Here is a 20,674-nt window from a genome sequence, read left to right as displayed (position 1 = left end):
ATGGAGACAGTAGTTGTTTCCTGCTGAAAACATCCTTGGTTGGTTGATTTTGGTGAGGCTCCTTTGCATTTTCAAATTAAGGAGGGAGCATTGAAAAAAATTATAATATTAAAATGCATTTCAGATAGCAGCTATCAGGCACAAAGGTATCTTGTTATCTATTCTCTAGTTTAAAAATACTGTCATATGAATTCCAAGCTCTACAGTTTTAAATAAGATTTCACATCTTAGAGATTTCATTTTCTATATGTGCTTATAATTTAATGTCTCACAAATCTTGACTTATTGATAAAACTTTTTAAGTCACTTAATAAACAGATTTGTCATGAGTTGAAAGTAGTAATCTTTAGTTTTGACTGTACACTAACTTATGACGTATTGGTGTTTCAGGTCTCACATTTTAGGGCATGCTAGAGTGTTCAGTGATGCCTGTGATAGGTGTTATTCCATTCCTGGCAGAAAAGCACATTGGAGTTTCTGTTGGGATTGCAAACAAAGCCAAGAGTACACTATTTTTAATACAATTTATCATGAAGCAGGCCCCTAGAATTAGTGCATGTACTTTTCATTGAGATATTTAAATATTTATTAATAATTGATATTGGTCTACATGATAAATCTTTAAACATAAATGGAAAGTTGTTAGAAAAAGATAAAATACTACCAATCTAAAATAAAATGACAAGGTATGAGAAATCTAAATACACATCTGTTTTTTTTTTTTTTGGAAGAACACAGTTAACTAGCTTTGTTAGAACAGCACTATGTTTAAATGCACAGCCATTAGACCAGCCCAGCCAGGTTCAAAACCCATGTTTTCCATAAAAGCAGTTTGAATTTGACATATCACTAAACTTTATCAGCCTCCATGCAGCTTCTCTTTTGAGTAAAAATACTAGTACTGACTGTTTTATGAAGTTAGGGAGAACACAGGATGTACTATATATTTGGCCTTTGCAGGAGTGATACATAAATTGAAAGCTGTTAAATGTTATAAATTCAACTCTTGGAAACATGGTAAACGTAAAAACTATAAAAAACTGTTTCTACATGGTAACCAATATAAGTAGAGAATATTGAATTTCAGTTAACATGATGCATGAAGCTCATACCTCATCTTCCCATGCAGGAATCTCTGGCTCAGAAGATGACTGTCAATCTCTGAGATCTGACAGAATGGCCTCCAGGGATTTGGTGATAGGAATGCTCTTTTCATTACAAACTGTAGTGGGAATTCTGGGGAATTTCTTTCTTCTTTACTTTTATCTCTTCCTGCACTGCACGGGATGCAAGTTTAGGTCCACAGATTTGATTCTCAAGAATCTAACTGTAGCCAACCTCTTAGTTATTTTTTCTAAAGGAGTCCCCCAAATGATGGCAGGTTTTGGGTTGAAATATTTCCTCTATGATTTTGGATGCAAACTTGTTTTCTGTGTTCACAGAGTGAACAGGGATGTGTCCATTATCACCATCTGCCTCTTGAGTATCTTCCAGGCCATCACTATCAGCCCCTTGAACTCCAGGTGGGCAGAGCTTAAAGTAAAAGCCCACAAGTACATAGCAACCTCCAATATCTTCTGTTGGATCCTGAACATGATGTTAAATATTACACTCCGTTTGCATATAACTGATAAAAGGAACAACACAAACTTCACACAGAAAAGAGATTATGGCTACTGTTATGCGATATATCATGGTACCATCACACCGTCACTCTATATAGCATTGGTATTATTCCTTGGTGGTTTCCATTTGATACTGATGGTCTGGGCCAGTAGTTTCATGGTTTTCATCTTGCACAGACACAAGCAGCAGGTCCAATACATGCAAAGGAACAATCTGTCCCTAAGATTCTCCCCTGTTTCTGCAGCTACACAAAGCATCTTTGTCCTTGTTTGCACCTTTGTATCTTTGTGGACTCTCTGCTCTCTGTTCCACATTTGTTTGGCAGTTTTTACCAAGGCCAGTTGGTGACTCAGGAACACCTCTACGCTAATAGCTGCATGTTTCCCAACTGTCAGCCCCTACATTCTCCTGAGCCACAACTCCAGAGTATCTTGAGTCTGCTTTGCCTTGAAATGGAATACAAAATCCCCTATAGTCTTCATAAATTTGTCCATTTTATGCATATTCACATTGATTCCTTGATTTTTATTAGTCTCCTTCAGCATATAAGCACATTTTTGAAACACTCACATTATAAGGGATTGATAAACAAGACAGATTGAGATTTTGCTCCTAAATAAACAATAAAATCAATAGCCACTTTAAATGAATTATGAGGGGCCGGCCCCATGGCTTAGCGGTTAAGTGCGTGCACTCTGCTACTGGCGGCCTGGGTTCGGATCCTGAGCGCGCACCAACGCACCGCTTGTCTGGCCGTGCTGAGGCCGCGTCCCACATACAGCAACTAGAAGAATGTGCATCTATGACATACAACTATCTACTGGGGCTTTGGGGAGAAAACGGGGAAAAAAAAAAAGGAGGAGGATTGGTAATAGGTGTTAGCACAGGGCCAGTCTTCCTCAGCAAAAAAAAGAGGAGGATTGGCATGGATGTTAGCTCAGGGCTGATCTTCCCCACAAAAAAAAATAAAATAAAATAAATGAATTATGATATCATTATCATGGTCATATTGATGTAATAGAAATTTTATTAGTGTATGCAGTGGAGGGGTTCAGAGTCTATGCTGTGTTGAAACAGTAGTTCCTTAAACAATCTGGAGATTATGGAGAAATCTTGAAGATGGTAACTTTCAATCTGGTATAATAAATTTGCCAGACATTAACTACTTACAGGATGATAGGAGAGTTCCATGAAACAGAAAGACCCATTGAGTTCAGCATTCAAGAAACTGTAGTAAGAAAAATTCTCCCACAGAAAACTGAAGACCATAGACTTAAGCTGGGGATTTAATTCAGTTTCAGAGAGTGGAGGCATTGAGTGAGAAATATGAGTTTTGTACATTTCATCCTTCGAGAGACTGTAGTCATTTGAAATAAGATATTATGAAGTGAGATTAGTACATTTAACACATTTTCTTATAGAAATGGCTAGATTAAACTGGAATCAGACAAATGAGCACAAAAGTATATTTTCACACATACTGAAAGACAGGAAGTAAGTGTTGCCTGTGAAAAATGCACTCTGTCCGGGATAAAATTATATGGATTTGGAGATCTGTAGAAAGTAGATTTTTTCTATAATGTGAAGATGTCAGTTGAGCATGTTGGCAGAAATAGGTTCCAAGGTGCACTTCCATGTCTCAAAAGTGAGGCAATAAGGTTATGGTGGAGCCTTGCATGAATCTTGAAGCAGTGGGGGAATGGTCATTTGGAAGGGCAAGTCGCGAATCCATTATGTTTGTGTGTTGCCTTTAGCCTGCAGATATTCAAAGGAATAAAATAGAAATTTCCTCAATTTTACAAATGATTTCAATATGGATTTTTCTATATTTACATTATAAAGCTGATACAAACAATTAAGGTTTCAAATATTTGAAACAACAAATTACTTTCACCTAATGGCTAGATAGTGAACCTTCTGCCAAAAAAATAAACAAGTATTTTAATCTCACATGACACACTTTGAAATATTGAAAAGGTATTAGACACCAAGACAACATTCTTGTTCACATACTTGTGTATGTATATATATATGTGTATATATATTTGTCTACGTGTGTATTTACATGTATGTATACATATATATCTGTGTGTATCTACGTGTTCATATGTGCACATATGTATAAATATAAATGCAGTCAAATTATGCTTGTTTTTCATCTATCAATATATTAGAACATTGTAAATGAAAAAATTTAAAAATAATACTAACTAAAATAACACACTGCTGTAATCTTTATGTCCATTTTATCTATGTGTATCATGCTGGTGTTTAATTGCTTAAATGTACATGAAATATATTTTTTCCTTTCATTTTGAATATTTATATATAATGCATATCGCTTGAAAAAATACAATTGAATATACTAAAAAAAGTTTTATTCTATTAGGTGTAGTCTTTAATGTTAGTATAAAAATGAATATATTTGGGAATGGATTTATCAACTTTTTGTACATTCTTAGTTATTACTATTCTATGTTTGTTTCTTTCTAATTTAATTTGACCATATAAATGATTTAAAAAAACTTTATTCTTGTCTTTCTTTCTTTAGAGGTTGTATCACAAATTAGTTAACATTACATAGAATATATTTTTCCTTTTTTATTTTATTCTTTATATTTTAATTATATGTCTTGAAAAAATATCCAAGTGAACATATTAAAATATGTTTTACTTAACAAGAACATCTGTGTAGTTATGTTTAATACAATAATAGTTACATTTGGGATTGGAGTTACCAATGTCTCGTGTGCTCTGAATTACACCTGTTGGATGTCCGTATTTTTTCTGTCTAATGTCTTCTGTATGAATGTTTAAAATAATTCTACATTTTATTCCTGTCACTTGGGAAGTTGTACATTCAGTATCTTTTAGTCATTAACTCAGAAGTTGCATCATACTTTTGAAAACTAATCAGAGTGTAGTTTTTTAATATATTAAACTGTGAAAACCCTCTCTGGCATCAAATCTCTCCCATCCCCTTTGTTCGCATCTCTCTGAATTCTTTTCTTAGTCAAAGACTTCATGTGCTTACATTGGGGCCACTCATATAATATGGGATATGATCCCTATTTTAAGATCACTTTGTTAACTACATATATCATCTTCTTATATCTGCCAAGGAGCCCTTGTTGTGTAACGTAAGGTAAGCCTGAGAGGAACAGTAGGTGGAGATCCGACTGCCACATTATGAAACCAATGTTATTTTTTCCGTGAAAACATTTTTTTAAATGTCAATGTATCTACAAAAATATTACCACTTACCTCCTAGCATGGTTTCTGATAAGAGAAAAGCAAAGAATAAAAGAGTACTTTGAAATTTAAATTCTGCTTTGCTCTGTTTAATTTTCCTATAAAACATGTATTGTATTCTGAAATAGCACAACAAGTAAAGAGATTGTCGTTGGTAAATCTGATGAACAAAAGGTCTTCAAGACTTAGGTAGAGTCTTACAAGGGACATTCTAACTCCTCTTTCCATCACTGAGCAAAGGGTACCAGTTAAAATGTCTCCTGTCAAATCCACCATGGTCACATCATTTGCCTCCTATTCCAAAACAGGAGGAAAAAGTCTATGTATGTTGTACACCCCTAATCCTACATGTAGTCCTCTACTATGACTTCCATCTCCTCTTCTACCCTCCATCTCTGCCTAGGGCCACTAGCCACCCCCATGACCTGCATGCCCACTTGTTATATCCCTCCAACCATCACATTCTTTAACTTCTCAGAGACATGAGGGCTCAGGTGCCTTTTACCCACTCTTGCTTCTGAACCTTCTTCTCCCATTATCTTCCCATCCCCATTAACCCCTTCACTCCCATGACACCCAAACACATATCCATCCAGCACACAGTGTCATCCTACACTTAGCATCCTTGCCCCTTATCTTCTTAAACTCCAGATTTAACCACTGAGATTTTAACACTCTTGTGTCTTTTAAACCCATTTCCTCTAGTTCTCTTTCTCCCCACACCACATGTTCTCTGCACCATATCTGTACCCACAGCCCATGTCCTCGTTGTCCCTCAGTCTGTCACAGTTACTCTCTCTCTTTCAATCTTACACAAACACACACTCACACACAGTCACATCCTCAACGCTCCAACTTTACCACAATATGCCTTGACCTGAAGTCACCATTATCACAACATCTTTTAAATGTTGCATTTTGTAAATAAAATTTTTGTTGGTTGTGGCAAGGATGGAAGGATGTAAAACTGGTAAAATGTGCCCCCCCTTTCAGGGATCCAGAGGTCTGGAGATACCACTATTTTCCCACATGTGAACCCCTTCTTGAGATTTATTGAGTGAAGGGTGGTCAACCGAGTGAAGGTGGCCAAAAGGTACAAACTTCCAGTTTTATAAAATTTAAAAAGGAAAAAAAATATTGGGACTTCCTGAGACTTCTTGAGACTGTGTGAGTTTGTTGAGTGTGTGTCATAGTGTGAATGAATGTGAGTGTGGATGATTGTGAGTTTGTTATGGAAAGTGTACGTGAATGTGAATGTGTTTAAGAATGTGAGTGTATGTCACTGTATATTCGAGTGTGTTGGTATGTGTGTGTGTCTGCATCTGTGTGTTCACATTTATAATTGTAAATGTGTGTGTCAGTGTGTTCACGAAGGATTGTCTACCAACCCTCTAGTTCCTGACTTGGGAATTGAGGGAAATTGGATAATTGGCACCAATATGAAACTCGTTTCTTGAAGAAACCTGAGGATTAATTAAATAAGTATGGAGGTTCTGGGTATCTATCTAACATTTTTGAGTTGAGGAGTAACATCAACTTATCTGATGGTTAAAGGATTGTAGAACCATCCTGATTAACCATCTGATTTCAGTGCTTCTATTGGTAAGAGATGCCTAGATGTTTTCATCTTCCCATGGATATTGTTCTCTTCAGACTTCCTATTCCTACTGGGGAAGGGAAGAAAGGTCAATATGCATAAAGTGTATTTTACTAGAAAACTTCCACATCACCTGATACTAAATTAATCGGCAGTGTTTTATACGAAAATGCCTAATGTTTTCTAAAGCAAGTTATTGACATCGTGTTCCTTTTACTACTTATGTCACTTTGGAAAACTTTCAAGATATTTTGTCTGGTTTAATTTCTCAACTCAGAATATCAGTGGTCTGATTTAGTTAAGAACTCATTTTGTGTAAAAAAAAAACAAAAAAGAAAAAACACTTTTCAGGGGGAGCAGAATATCCAGTGAGATCCATGATCTTCCCTGCTGGTCCGTCACATGTCAGACCTCACTATTTCATGCTGCCTCCATATGAGACCCTATCTGCCTCCAGGGATCAAGGAAAAGAAAGAGTTTTTCCCTCTGCAGATGAGAGCTACAAATTTACCATTGATTTTTGGTAATTAGGAATAGGGAAAAAAAGTTTTTCATGTGTATTCTCAATTCCCCAATTCTGCCTTCTCATTGCAGCTACAGACGAAAAGATTGTTACGGTTGTGAGGGGAGGTGAGGTCACAGAATCACAAACTCATAGCTAGTGGTCCTGCTGCCTCCCTTCCTTCCACACAAGCACTGATTGTTGTGACAATCACCCTGAGACCATCATCTGCAGCCAGAAGAAATCAGGTGAATATTTCTATTTCAGTGTGAGAGTCAGACTGTGCAAGCAAGGAAGGGTATCAGAGTCTGGGTAAGTGACGATATTAGAAAAAGGGAATCATATGGGTTTGAACCTGGTCCAGTGCCAAAGCCATACAGAAGGGAGAAATAATTCTGAGGCTTGTGCTGAGCTTAAAGAGAGTTGGGGTTCTACACTCAACACTAACCTTTGATCTCCCTTATGTAATTTAATGTAATTCTCAATGACAGTGCCTGTTGGTGTTTAAGTCAAGCAATAATGAAACTTGATTTTGAATGAGTTTAAGGACTGTCATACTGACATCAATTAGCTAACCTAATAGGAATCATAGACTACCCTTTCAGGATTAGTAGTGGTACGACTACAGTACCTCCACGTATTTAAAATATTCTCAAATCAATCTCAAATTCTACAATTTAAATTTATAAGATATGCAGGATGTCATACCTTACAAAATATGTTTTGTGTACATATTATTTTATTTTAATGCTTCACAAAACATCTTATTGCTAATTCTTTTTCTTAGGTGATGTTAATAAACAGATTTAATTACAATTCGAAATTAGTAATATTTTGTTTCAATTCTAAACTACCCTATCACATATTGATGTTTCAAGTCTCACATTTTAGGGCATGGCATAGTGTTCAGTAATGCCTGTGACAGGTGTCAGTCCATTGTTGGCATAAAAGGAAATTTGTGTTACTGTTAGAATTGCAAATAAAGCCAAGAGTGTATTATTTCAGTAGAATTTGCATTGAATCTGTATACAGTCCCTAGAATTATACTACCATTAGTTCGTGTACATTTTGTTGAGATATTTAAATATTTGTGAATAACTGTTAATATCTATCCCATAAATTCTTAAACATAAGTGGTAACTTTAAAAAAATACTATCAATCTAAAATAAAATGACAAGTTATGGGAATGTCTAAATACACATCTATATTTCTTTGAAGAACACAGCTAACTACCTTTGTTAGAACAGCACTCTGTTTAAATGCACTGCCATTATACCAGCCCAGCCAGGTTCAAGTCTCCACCTTTCCCATAAAAACAGTTTGAATTTACAAATCACTAAACTTTATCTGCCTCAATTCTCCTTCTCCTTTGAATAAAAATACCAGTAGTGACGGTTTCATGAAGTTCTAAAGAATGCAAAATGTACACATACAGTCTTTTAGTAGTGAATCATATTCAACAAAAAGCATTTAAATGTTAAACAGTCCATGTGTGCAAACCTGTTAAAAAGTAAAAACTGTAAATAATTGTTTTTAGTTGGGAACTGAAGTAAAAGGAGAATATTGAATTTCAGTAGATGTGACACGTGTAGTCCTTTCCTCATTTCTCTATGCAGGCATCTCTGGCTCAGAAGATGAGTATCACTCCCTAGGATTTGACAGAATGACCTCCAAGGATTTGTCGATAGGAGTCATCCTTTTATTACAGACAATAGTTGGAATTCTGGGGAATTTCTGTGTTCTTTACCATTATCTCCTCCTTTACTGGACAGGATACAAGTTTAGGCCCACAGATTTGATTCTCAAGCACCTGCCTATAGCCAACCTCTTTGTTATTTTTTCTAAAGGAGTCTCTCAAATGATGGCAGATTTGGGGTTAAAAGATTTCCTCAATGATTTTGGATGCAAACTCATTTTCTATGTTCACAAGGTGAGTGGGGATGTGTCCATTGGCACCACCTGCCTCGTGAGCATCTTCTAGGCCATCACCTTGAAATCCAGGTGGGCAGATCTTAAAGTGAAAGCCTCTAGGTATAAAGAAACCTCCAGTATCCTCTGCTGGATCTTGAACATGATGCTAAATATTATGATCTCTCTGCACATGACTGATAAAAGGAACAAAACAAACTTCACACAGAAAAGAGATTATGACTACTGTTAAGTGATACTTCATGGCTAAATCTCACAGACATTCTATGTAGCATTGGTGTTATTCTGTGATGATTTATGTTTGGTGCTGATGGTCCAGGTTAACAGCTTCATGGTTTTTATCCTGCACAGAGACAAGCGGTATGTCTGATACATGCATAGGAAATCTATCCCCAAGATCCTCCCCTGAGCCCAAAGTTATGCAAAGCATCCTTGTCCTTCTTTGTATCTTTATATCTTGGCATTTTTATGGACTCTCTCCTCCATCTTCCTCATTTGTTTGTCAGTTTTTAAAAATCCCAGCTGGTGGCTGAAGAACACTTCTACATTAATTGCTGCATGGTTCCCAGCTGTCAGCCCCTGCATTCTCATGAGCCGTGACCCCAGAGTATCTAGGTTCTACTTTGCTTGGAATGGAATACAAACTCTCCTAAACTCTTCATAAATTTCTCAATTTTATGCACATTCACAATGGTGAATTGTTTTTCATTAGTCTCCTGCCTACAGGCACATTTTTGAAACACATACTACAAGGATTGATAAACAAGAGAGACTGAGCTTCTGATCCTAAATAAACTATAAAATCAATAGCAACTGTAAATGAAATATAATATTATGATCATGTTAATGTCGATGTAACAGAATTTTTTTTTTTTTATGTTTGCACTCTAGGGGTTCAGAGTCTATGCAGTGTTAAAAGAGTAGTTCCTGAAACAATCTGGAGATTATGGAAAAATCTTTAAAAAGGTAACTTTAATCTATCTTTCTTATTCTCTCTTTACTTCTCTGTGTTAATTTCTTAACAATTCTACATTTTATCCTTTTCCTTTAGAGACTGTATATTCAATATCTCTTAGATTTTAACCTGGAAATTAAGCATACTTTAAAAAACTAATCACATTGTAGTTATTTAATATCTTTAACCACTACCTGGAAAATAGAAGGACATTTCAATACTAATATATTTACATTTTCCCAGATTTTTAACATTTCTTCTGCAATGATAATGTCTTGTACTCAGACCCAGGAGTCTCATGCCTCCTGTCAGCAGCCATGAAACTGACAGGATAGCTTTTTGGATTGCAAATAGGATAAAATTTAAATACTCTTTGCATGTCTTGACAGTTTTTGTAAAGAGAATGATAGATGAGAAAGAGATCATTTTCTTGATAGAAAAAGACAAAGACTGTTCACGGGGCCAGTTATGGGAAATGAGAAAGTCTCCCAAAACCAATAGCAAATAGTCTTGCAAAAGAAGTGGGCACGGTTGCAGTAAGTGCCCTCCAATGTCGTCCACACACATAAGGCTGGTATGTGAGAGGTAGGATTGAGCCAAGCAGTCTGTATGTGCTTTGTTTGCTCTTCACTTACCTCCTAGTAAGAAGGAAGGACAAGGAGCCCCCAAAATTGAAATGGAACTTTGAGTGAATCCAAAATATTATCAGTTCATGTGGCTGAGCTGCAAGCAGCCAATGGGCTACTAAAAACTAAGAATTGTGTCTCATAGTGCCTTACTTACTAGCAAGTATTCTCGTTCCCTGTGTAACTGCTGACCCCTCCCTCTGATTCAGTAGCGTTAGAGAAAAAGCTGGATATGCTTGGGAATGTTGAGGAGGGAGGAAACTCAAACTTGTAGAGTTCTATTGAATCCAGGAGCCCAAGTCACCATCCTCTGTGGCCCCCTGGGGGGAAGATGTGCTAAATGCAGGAGTGAGTGAAAGTGCTGAGGACTGCAGGGTCAAGCAAAACTAAGGCGGTTGAGAGAAAGAAGCTGCTGATTCTGTGTACTCTCAGATGCTCAGAGGTACAAGAGGTAGAAGGTAGCACAGTCTCTGGGGTGAAGAGTTGAAAAGAAACCTCATCACTTCCCTGGCTGTCCCCACACCCCCATCCATCAGCATCAGTTGTTTTGCATTTGCCATGCTTCTGCCCTGGGGATAGCATAATCTTTCTGCAGCCTCTGACTCAAACAAGAGTTCAACTCCTCGGTCTGTGTTCATGAAGCAAAAAGTAAGCACGTAAACTAAATGAATGAAAATGGTTTTATTTCGGCATAATTCACAGAGACGGAAAAAAGCTAACATGACAGACAGTATGAGTGGGGCACTTTGGGCTAATTCAAATCCTCTTGTTGTTTATACATCAGAATCTACAGTAGGAATTTATGTGGGATATGCCTGTGCTTTCTCATCCCATAAAGGTGGAGAGATTATCCCCAAGAGTTAAAGTGCAGGTAGAGAAGTGTTAGGGAGACAAACTTGGCTTAAGTTGCCACGTATATATGCATCAGATGGTATCCTGAATTTCTTTACCTCTGATGTAATATTTTTCATTATGGAGATATAGTTGTGTTTGCTGTAAAGTCAGAAGCTTCAGTCCAAAGTGCCCTGACAGGGATGATATCATTTTCCTGCCAGTGATTGTGGAAAATAAAACCTGATGAAACTGTGAGTTCTGATTTCATATTAAGGTTTATTGGAACCATGTGGTCAGATTTATATAGTCCAATTCCTCCAGAAGTCAGGAAAAATTGTGACTGATGATTTTGTAACTTGGAGCCTTTGGCAAAGGGAGGGCTCTTCCATTTAAAGGTGTCCCTTGGAATTTTGTTTTCATGCCCTCCTGACAATGCTACTCGGTAGACTGCTTTTGGAAGTCAGCTATTATCATGCTACTTAGCTTTTATCAAAACTGATCTCTGAACCATAGAAGCTTTTTTCTCCCCAGCCTCAAATTCTCATGTTAAAGTACACCAACTTGAACTACATCACTAACAAGTTAGGAAGAGGTCAAAGTCCTTGCTTGACAAATGGAAGTGGTATATTCAAGAAAAAACACAGACTTGCCCCTTCAAAATCTCAGCAATATAGGAAAAACTGACACCTCTCTTTGCTAGTAATTCTCTTTCCCCTTCAGGAACATGGAATAAAGTCTTGTGAAAACCTATCATTACAACCCTGCCTCTTGAAAACACAGTGACTTGTACTTTAGGGGTCGTCATAAAGACCTGCTAGTGTTTAAGGAAACAATTCCAGCTGAAGAAGGTATTCAGGTCAGCTTCAACTCTCTGGTCAAGGTTATTATGGATGATAAAATTCCCTTAGACTTCCTCCTTACAGGCCATGTTAGAGTCTGTACCATCACAACTCATCCTCCTGTCTCTGGATAGTGACTCAAGACAAGTTAAAGAATCAACACAGAAACATAAGAAGAAAACCACATGGTGTTCTAAGACACATTGATGGTCTATGGGATTTGTTCATCTAGTTCAGTCTAGTATTCTTATGGTAATTTTGGAGCTCAACACTACAGGTTTCTCCAATTCTGCTGTTTGATATCCTGTAGGTAGTAATCTTAAACGCTGCAATAGACAAATTGGCAGGATTTGGTCTCAGCCCCTGTTGTTAGATTAATCCGAGAGATCAACAGAGTGAAGTATACATAGGAAACATTGCCAGAAGCCATGATAAAATTAATGGGAACATTTTGATGTGAACAGATTATGCATGTAAATTAAAAGTAAATCCACACAGGGTACTGTAGGGGAGCAGAATTGCTAACCCAAAATGTGTCTGTTTGGCTTGATTATTTTTAAGAACAAAAGACTCAGGAAGAAACTTTGACCTTCTCCCTAACTGCCTAAAAGCACTTAAGATAGAAGACTTGTTTCAGGAAGGAGCTCATACCATAGATATCTATACTATAGTATGAACTAGGTGTGTTAGACAGGGAGGAACCTAGCAAGGCCCATTTGACAGAAGTCCTCTCCATGTCTTTGCAAGGAATGGCAACCATATTTTTACCAAACATTTGCTTTTCCATCTCCATGTGAATTGCCTTCCTCCCTTTTGAATTCCAAACCACTAGCCCCAACATCCTCCTTCGTCTTTAGCTGAAGATTGTATTTAAGTTGGTGGCTTCAGCAATTTTGACAAGTTACTCAGTTTTCCAGGGTTTTCTCCCATGTACACATGTTATTAAACTTTATTGGTTTTTCTCTTTTTATTCCTTCTCAGGTCAATTTAATTCTTAGATCAGCCAAAAGAACCTGGATGATAGAGGAATATTTCTTCCCTCATACAGTTGGCAATGATAATAAGAGAAACTTAATTGGCTGAATACTGCTCACTCCAGCACTACTGTAGCTGAGAGATCCTGGAACTCTGACAAATGCTGGCAAGAGATAAGAGTTCTTACCATGTCAGTCTCCCAGATCTCTGTCTGCAGGGTCCAGTGGAAGTGAGAGTAGTGACTTTTTTCCTTTTCTAAATTTAGATTAGCAGGAGAAAATATTTGTGAAGCTAGTTTCTCGGACTCAGCCTCTTGGGCAATTTGGTAGAGTACTCTTTGGTTGTTATTGATCCATCTCCTCCCAGAGATGGCCACTGTTTTTGCTTGTCTGTGTCTTTTGTCGTAAAGAGGAAAAAACGTAGGGCAAGATGGAAGCATACGCCTCATAAGCCTGTTGCCTGGGCTGGCCCTGCACTCTAATGACAAGTGTTGCTGTGGGTTAATATGCACATGAGGTAAAATCTGTTGATAAGGGAAATCTTGAAAGCCAAACCCGCAAAGTGTTGGGCACAGGTTGAACATTTAAGAGCCATTAGTGTGGTCACCATCTTAAGAAGACTCCTGTGATAGAATGAGTTGGTCATGAAATGGGGTAGATAGACACTAGGCCGAATCACCAATCTCAAGAAAATTTCCATGCAATGAGACACTCTGTAAAACAATATACGATTCCTAACCCCACAGCACATGCCTCCTAGGCATTGGTTTGCCTCCAAGAGACGTGAGGTTTACCTAAAGGTGTTATATGCATACAAGAAAGAAAACTTAAATGTCCTCTCCACAAATATTAGTAAAAAGATTTAGCAAATGAACTTAATTCTTTCCAATTGCTGGAACAAAATTTGGATTCAACTATTCTGTTACACAGTAGTGTGTTTTGCATTGTTCCTTATTCATAGGAAAAATTTAATGGAAAGTATAAGGTTTCTGTTTATGTCTGCCTGCGTGTTCACGTATGTCTATATATATGTTGTAAATGTGAGATTGTTTTTTACCTCTGGATGGTATGGTCAAAATTAAGATCTCTATTTAGTGGGCTTAAAGTAAGCGCTTATATAAATTATTTCTAAATGTAATAGGAATTAACCCAAATGTTTTTCAAGTTACCATGATATAAAATAATCTTTGGTAAATAAAAGCTTATTTAAGTTTGTTGGTTTGATTGAAATAGGCGCTTCCTCAGACTTATCAACATTGGATGTGATACAGATGTGCAGCCTGGGTTTACTAGTCAAATAAGCTCATGTTATTTGTTATTAATTTATCAGCAAAAATAATAATTTAGAGTGATAGCTAATTTTTTCTTATGTCTCATGAAATGAAGTACTTAGGCTTTCCCTTTGGGCTGATCTCTAGGCTCAAAGAAAGCCTAGGTAATTGGTTAAAATTAGTTTGAAAAGTGCCAGTCTGCAATTTTTGGGAAAGGGGATTTTAGTGCTTGTATTGAGGTGAGAAAGGTGGTCATTTAGGCTTGTAGGGCAAGCTGAATTTACTTTTAATGAGCAGGAACATTCAGAGAAAAAGATTTCTTGGCTATAATGGGCTGATTAGATGGAACCTCCTTCAAGTAGGAAAAGAAAGAAAGAAGAATGGAAAGATGATGAGGCTTTACTGAGGTGCATCAGGCAGATTTAAGATTTCACAAAGCTGGATATTACCAGGAGTCAGTGTTGGAAAATGGCTCTTGTTCTGACCTAAAAGGTTCTACTGACTATTTTAATACAGAGGTGGTAGCAGTGATGGAGCCCTGACCCTCTATTCTACTAACAGAGGCACAAGGCGTGCACTACTGGAAATCTTATGCACTCCAAATTTATACAAGTCCCCAGAGGTAATTGTTACTTACATCAATGCATGCTGTCTGCCCTTGCCCTAAGAATGGATCAAAACAAGACATCTCCTTCAATGTAGTGAACAGAAATACGGATCATTCTGAATCAATTCATGTTCTTCCCATAGGAAGGAGATGGTCCCTGCTACATAACAACACACAATGGGAATTGGTCTCAGTACAGTCATGTGAACTAAGGCAAAGTGACTGGCTTTGTCTCCAACTAACTGGGACCTGTAAATGACTGAATTCTGGTCAAAGGTGACAAGGCCAGTCCATAATAATATCTGATTAATAGATGAAGGCTGATTGGGTTGGAGATATACAAGAAATACTTCTGTTATTCCTAGTGACTTGATCTTTAACGGTTCTGAACTGGACCATACCATTACCACAATCTGGTGTAACCCTATCCTTGATAGTAAAATTCAATTGTCTTATGTATATTTTATAATACTGGTGTGGATGATCAAATGTATTGATCAAAATACGGGAGGTGAGTATTGGAGAGTGAACTTAGATGAAATTATGGATTTTTTGTAGAAAAAAATGGATAAATTTCAATTCAAAATTAATAATTCTTAATTAATTCCAAGAAAACAGTGTTTATTACTATAAAATCAGCAGGAAATATGCATAGGGATCTGTGCTACCCTTTCAATGTTCCTGACTTGAGTTAAAGCATTTGCTTATCTGCTAGTTAAAGGAAAAAAAAGAAACAATGGAACAATAAAGTCATGTTATTGTAGATAGCAAGTTGTGTGAAGGTAGTTAATTCTGGTTCTCTATTGTTTTCAAAAATTCTTCACAGAGAGGAACATTTGAACTTTCTCCTGCATCACTGAGTGAGAATATTATTGACATATGAAGGTTCAGAAGCAATCATACCTATTACCTTGTGAAGAAAAGAAGAAAAAGTTTGAGCTGGAACTTTTCAGAGAGATATTACAGGTTAAAATATTAATTAAGGGTCAACATTGAAATGAAACAAATAAAAGAACTTTAATGAAAACATTTTACATCGTGGACTAAGTAATAAAAAATAGCAATTTGTTGCTAAATGAAACAATGGCAAAATACAGAATATAGTCTACAATGTGCCTGAAAATAAAAAATAAGTAAATCATACTCAAGTAGCCATTGGTAAAAACCAAGTTTAGGACAAAAAGATATATAGTAAGTACCTAAGCCATCTTGGTTCATTTGGTTTGATTTGACTCATATTTTTTCTTAAATTTGAAAATGTAAAATCAGTAACCAATCAAAAACCATCATTAAGAGCCCAGAGACTAGATTCAGACTCTTTTGAAGTTATAATTCTATTTCACCTCTAACTGCCACTTCCTAGTTGTAGCAAATAATATATCTGTGATTTTTCAAAAAATAAAGAAATGATAGAACCATCCTATTAAGCTATTTGATCTTTGTGCTTCAATTTCTGAGTGGATAATTAACAATTATCTCTCTTCTTTGTATGGATATTGTTCTTTCCTACCTTCAACCACTAGTGTGGAGTCAATAATGGGAATTTATATTTTCCTACAAAATGCCCGTATTAATTGGCATAGAGTTGTGCATGTGAGTCCAAATTAATTGATGCTGAGTTGTACAAATTTGTTTGTAGAGGAGAAATAAATATTCCTCTACTTTATATAGAAATAAATATTCTTCTAGGTTCTTCTGGATCATCTAAGAAATAAAGTGACATGAGCTGGAATAACAGGAGAAGTTCAAAGAAATTTAGTATCATGTATACATGGGAGAAACCCAGGAAGACTGCGTAACTCTTTTTTAAGTTTACATCAAGTTGTCCATCTTGAGTTTGCAGAGTTTCAGGAAAAAGTGAGATTTCAATTCTCAATGATTCCAAATCAAAAGTGGGTGAGGGACTGGCTCTGTGGCCTAGTGGTTAAGTTGGTGTTCTTCACTTCAGCAGCCCAGCTTTGATTCCCAGGCAAGGATCTACACCACTCTTCAGTTGCCATGCTGTGGTGGTGACCCACATACAAAATGGAGAAAGTTTGACACAGATGTTAGCTCAGGGCAAATCTTCCTCAAGCAAAAAGAGGAAGATGGGAAGCTAACAGATGTTAGCTTAGGGTGAGTCTTCCTCATTAAAAAAAAAAAAAATTGGATAAAAAGGTGGAAGCATTATTTTGGCGAGTTGTAGCCAAATATTTGAGGAAAGTAGAAGAATTAAAGATCCAGTCCAGTATATATGTGGAAAACAAAAATCACGAAGACGACTAACAGAACTAGAATCTAATATCCACACGTGTATTATAGTTTCTACTAAATTTTTCCCTCTAACTCACCCTCTTTTTTACTGAAGATAGCCAAATTAAGATTAATTGGCTTGCAAAATGTCTACTTTCACTAAGAGTAACCCAATTATTTACTTAAGTACAGTAAGAATAGTGATTGATCATCTAAGCTCTTTTAAATCTGCTTTACTGAAAGTTTTAATAAGAAATCTCAGATTGAACTTTTAAAAACTCTTCAGGCCAGAAAATCCAAGCCAAGAGCTTCTCATCATATTCTGCCTGAAATATCTATAGATTTGAGTGAATTCTTCTCTTTTTGATGTCCCCAAAATATCCTGAGGTTCTTGCACCTGCCGAAAAGTGACCTTCTTTACTCACCTGATAAGGTTACTGGGAAACCTGTAAGCAAGGTACTAAGCTGATATTTCCATGGGGCTTTATTTGTTCCATAAAGGCAACCTTTGTTCCTCTAAGCTGTCTTGTCATATCTGAGTATGAATGTCTTTCTCAAATATGACATTTCAGTCAAAGCCTTGGTAATGTCATTTCCAATTGGGTCATGTTTTAAGGAAAAGAGATTCTTATTGAACATATGCAAATAACTAAATAGCCATGAAAATAAGAATATTCATTCACTAAGAGTTTTCAAAGTCTGGAGAGATTAGATAGGGAGAAAAAGATAAATGGTTCAATTGTGCTTACAAGGTGCAATTTGCCAAATTGTTATAAGTCATAGTTAGTTTCAGAGAGAAGAGAACAAGTTTCCTTAAATATGGAAAAACAAAACATTAAAAAATCAGCAATATTTCAAAAAAGTCATAAAAATTATAGTCATCCTCATCAGTTCATCCAGTTCCACATAATCAACTCTTAGTCTTGCTCTTTTGTTAACATTTTTATGAAGCCATCAGTTTCTCTGTTAGAGTTCTGTAATTTCTTACCCGGTTTGGTTTTATGATCTGAAGGTTTATCAGAAACCTATATTCTAGAGTAAGTATCAGAGTCCTTTCAATGAATTTCTCTGAAGATGAAGCTTATTTACAGAAGCATCAGAGTAAAATAACTGTCCATAAAATGACAAAAGACTTAAAATCATCATGGTTAAAAGTTTGATTACAGTGCAATGACAAGGAAATTTGGTTATTTTTGTAACACATATTTTAAGATAGTAATTACTGATAACATTGTACCATGACATATCAGAAAAACATCTCATACAATTTCTAGAACATTTATATGAATAGCATATGTATACAAGGATGTCCATAAGGGAAGTTTAGCATCACTTATTTTACAATGCTTTCCATGCAATTTAACATATCAAACAACTCTAATTAGTTTAATATCATTCCCTTTATAGGAAGAGAGAACAAAATCTTTCAGAAATCCCAGGGATCCACTGGAAATCCTCAAAGTTACTTTAAGGACAAAAGAAAAAATTTCATTTAGGATTTGAATTTTGGGGAAATTTGTCAAAAATATCAAAAGGTTTTAAAACATTTGATCATATAGGATCATAGGTCACTGTGAAAAAATGCTTAGTTATCTATTTAACTAAAGTGACAATAGAAGATGTTAAAGGGAAACTTAAAGAGCTTAACAGTTAGAAAACAAAAAAACAACAAAAAGGCTTTAGCTCTCTTAATATAGAGACCTCAGCTACTCTAACATAGGAAGTTGTTTTAACAAAACACAGAATTTCTTCCTTTTAGGTAGGCTTAATCAAAGGTACAGAAAAACCTTTCATAATCTCTTTATCAACAGAAAACTAAAAATTGAAGAAAACTATCCTTTTAAAAGAGAGAGAAAACAAAATTCTAATTTTGTATCAGCTTACTTTTGATATCAAAACTCATTTACTTAATTAAATCCAATTTGATCTTAGCCAACATGATTATGCACAAAACTCTTTCTCAGGGTTCTTGTTCTACAAAACTTCTATAACTTTTTTTTGTTTTGTTTTGTTTTACATTCAGAATTTGTCCCATGCCTTCATTCCTTCTTAGCCTCTTCTTGGGACAAAATTTACTTTCTTCTTTCCCATAACGAGTTTTACTTTAGGAAAAATTTATTTTCTTAACAAAAACAAACAAACAAAATATCTCCTTTCCTTATACCGTTTTTTACTGAAAATGTACATATTAGTTTTCCTGTATACAGACATGTTTTGTGTATTAAATTTTAGTAGCTTTAACATAATATATTAATTGGACTTGTTAACCCTTCAAAAACTAAATTTTTAGTGAAAATTAAAAATTAAGCAATTGTGAACTGTCTTTTACATTAGCATTCTTTGGATTGGCAGACAAATGCTTTTTATAATTTCTAGAAACAGAGGTTACTTCACAGTATAATCTTTGAATAAAGCACAAGGTATGTTTACTAATAGACCTGGACATCTTTAGCTTTTCTGTAATAAGAAGAAAAATGTAGGTAAACTTAGACATTTAGCAATGAAGGATTCAGTATTTTATCCTATTTGATAATGATCATTTTTTTTTGTTGAAGAAGATTGGCCCTGAGATAACATCTGTTGCTAATTTTCCTCTATTTTGTATGGGGCTGCTGACACAGCATGACTGATGAGTGGTATAGATCTGTGCCTGGGATCCAAATCTGGGGCCACTGAAGTGGAGTATGCCAAACTTAACCACTAGACCACAGGACCAACACCTAAAAGTCTTCATATTTTTTTGACAGTTTGGATAAGGAGGATGATAGATATGAGAGAGATGATTTTCTGGAAGGGAAAAAGACAAGGACCCTTCATGGCACTATTAACACATATGAGAAAATCTCCTGAAAACAGTAGGAACTTCTCTTTCACAGGAAGAGACAAAGTTGCAGTAAGGGCCGTCCACTGTCTTCCATGTTCATGAGGCTGGTATATGAGAGGTAGGATTGAAACAAGCAGGCTCTATATGCTTTGTTTGGTCTTCATTTACCTCCTGGTAAGAGTTAAGGCCAAGAAGTCCCCAAAATCGACATAGAACTTTGAGTGAAAAGATTATCAGTTCATGTGCCTGATCTGCAAGCAGCCAATGGGCTACTAAAAAAGTAGAAAAATATATATCTTGTAGTGCCTTGCTTACTAGCAAGGATTCTCCCTTTCCCTGTATAATACCTAGCCCCTCCCTCTGATTCAGCAGCTTTAGAGATAAAGCTGGATATGCTTTGGAACGTTGAGAAGAGAGGGAACTCAAACTTGTAGAGTACTTTTGGATCCAGGAGCCCAAGTCTCCATCCTTTGTGGTCCCAAGTTGAGGGTGTGCTAAGTCCAGGAGTGAGTGAAAGTGCTGATGACTGTAGGGTCAAGTCAAACTAAAGGGGGCAGAGAAGAGGAAAGTGCTGATCCTGTGTACTGTCAGATGCTCAGAGGTAC

At 36.2% G+C, this 20,674-nt stretch overlaps 1 pseudogene; it reads left to right on the top strand.

Annotated features, from left to right (window-relative positions):
- The first annotated feature begins 729 nt into the window (after positions 1–729).
- On the top strand, positions 730–2,329 carry LOC131397324 (vomeronasal type-1 receptor 4-like; annotated as a pseudogene).
- Positions 2,330–20,674: the final 18,345 nt, after the last annotated feature.

The sequence above is a fragment of the Diceros bicornis genome, chromosome 34, assembly GCF_020826845.1.
Source record: "Diceros bicornis minor isolate mBicDic1 chromosome 34, mDicBic1.mat.cur, whole genome shotgun sequence".
Lineage (NCBI taxonomy): Eukaryota > Metazoa > Chordata > Mammalia > Perissodactyla > Rhinocerotidae > Diceros > Diceros bicornis.
This window is presented reverse-complemented; position numbering and strand designations above follow the sequence as displayed.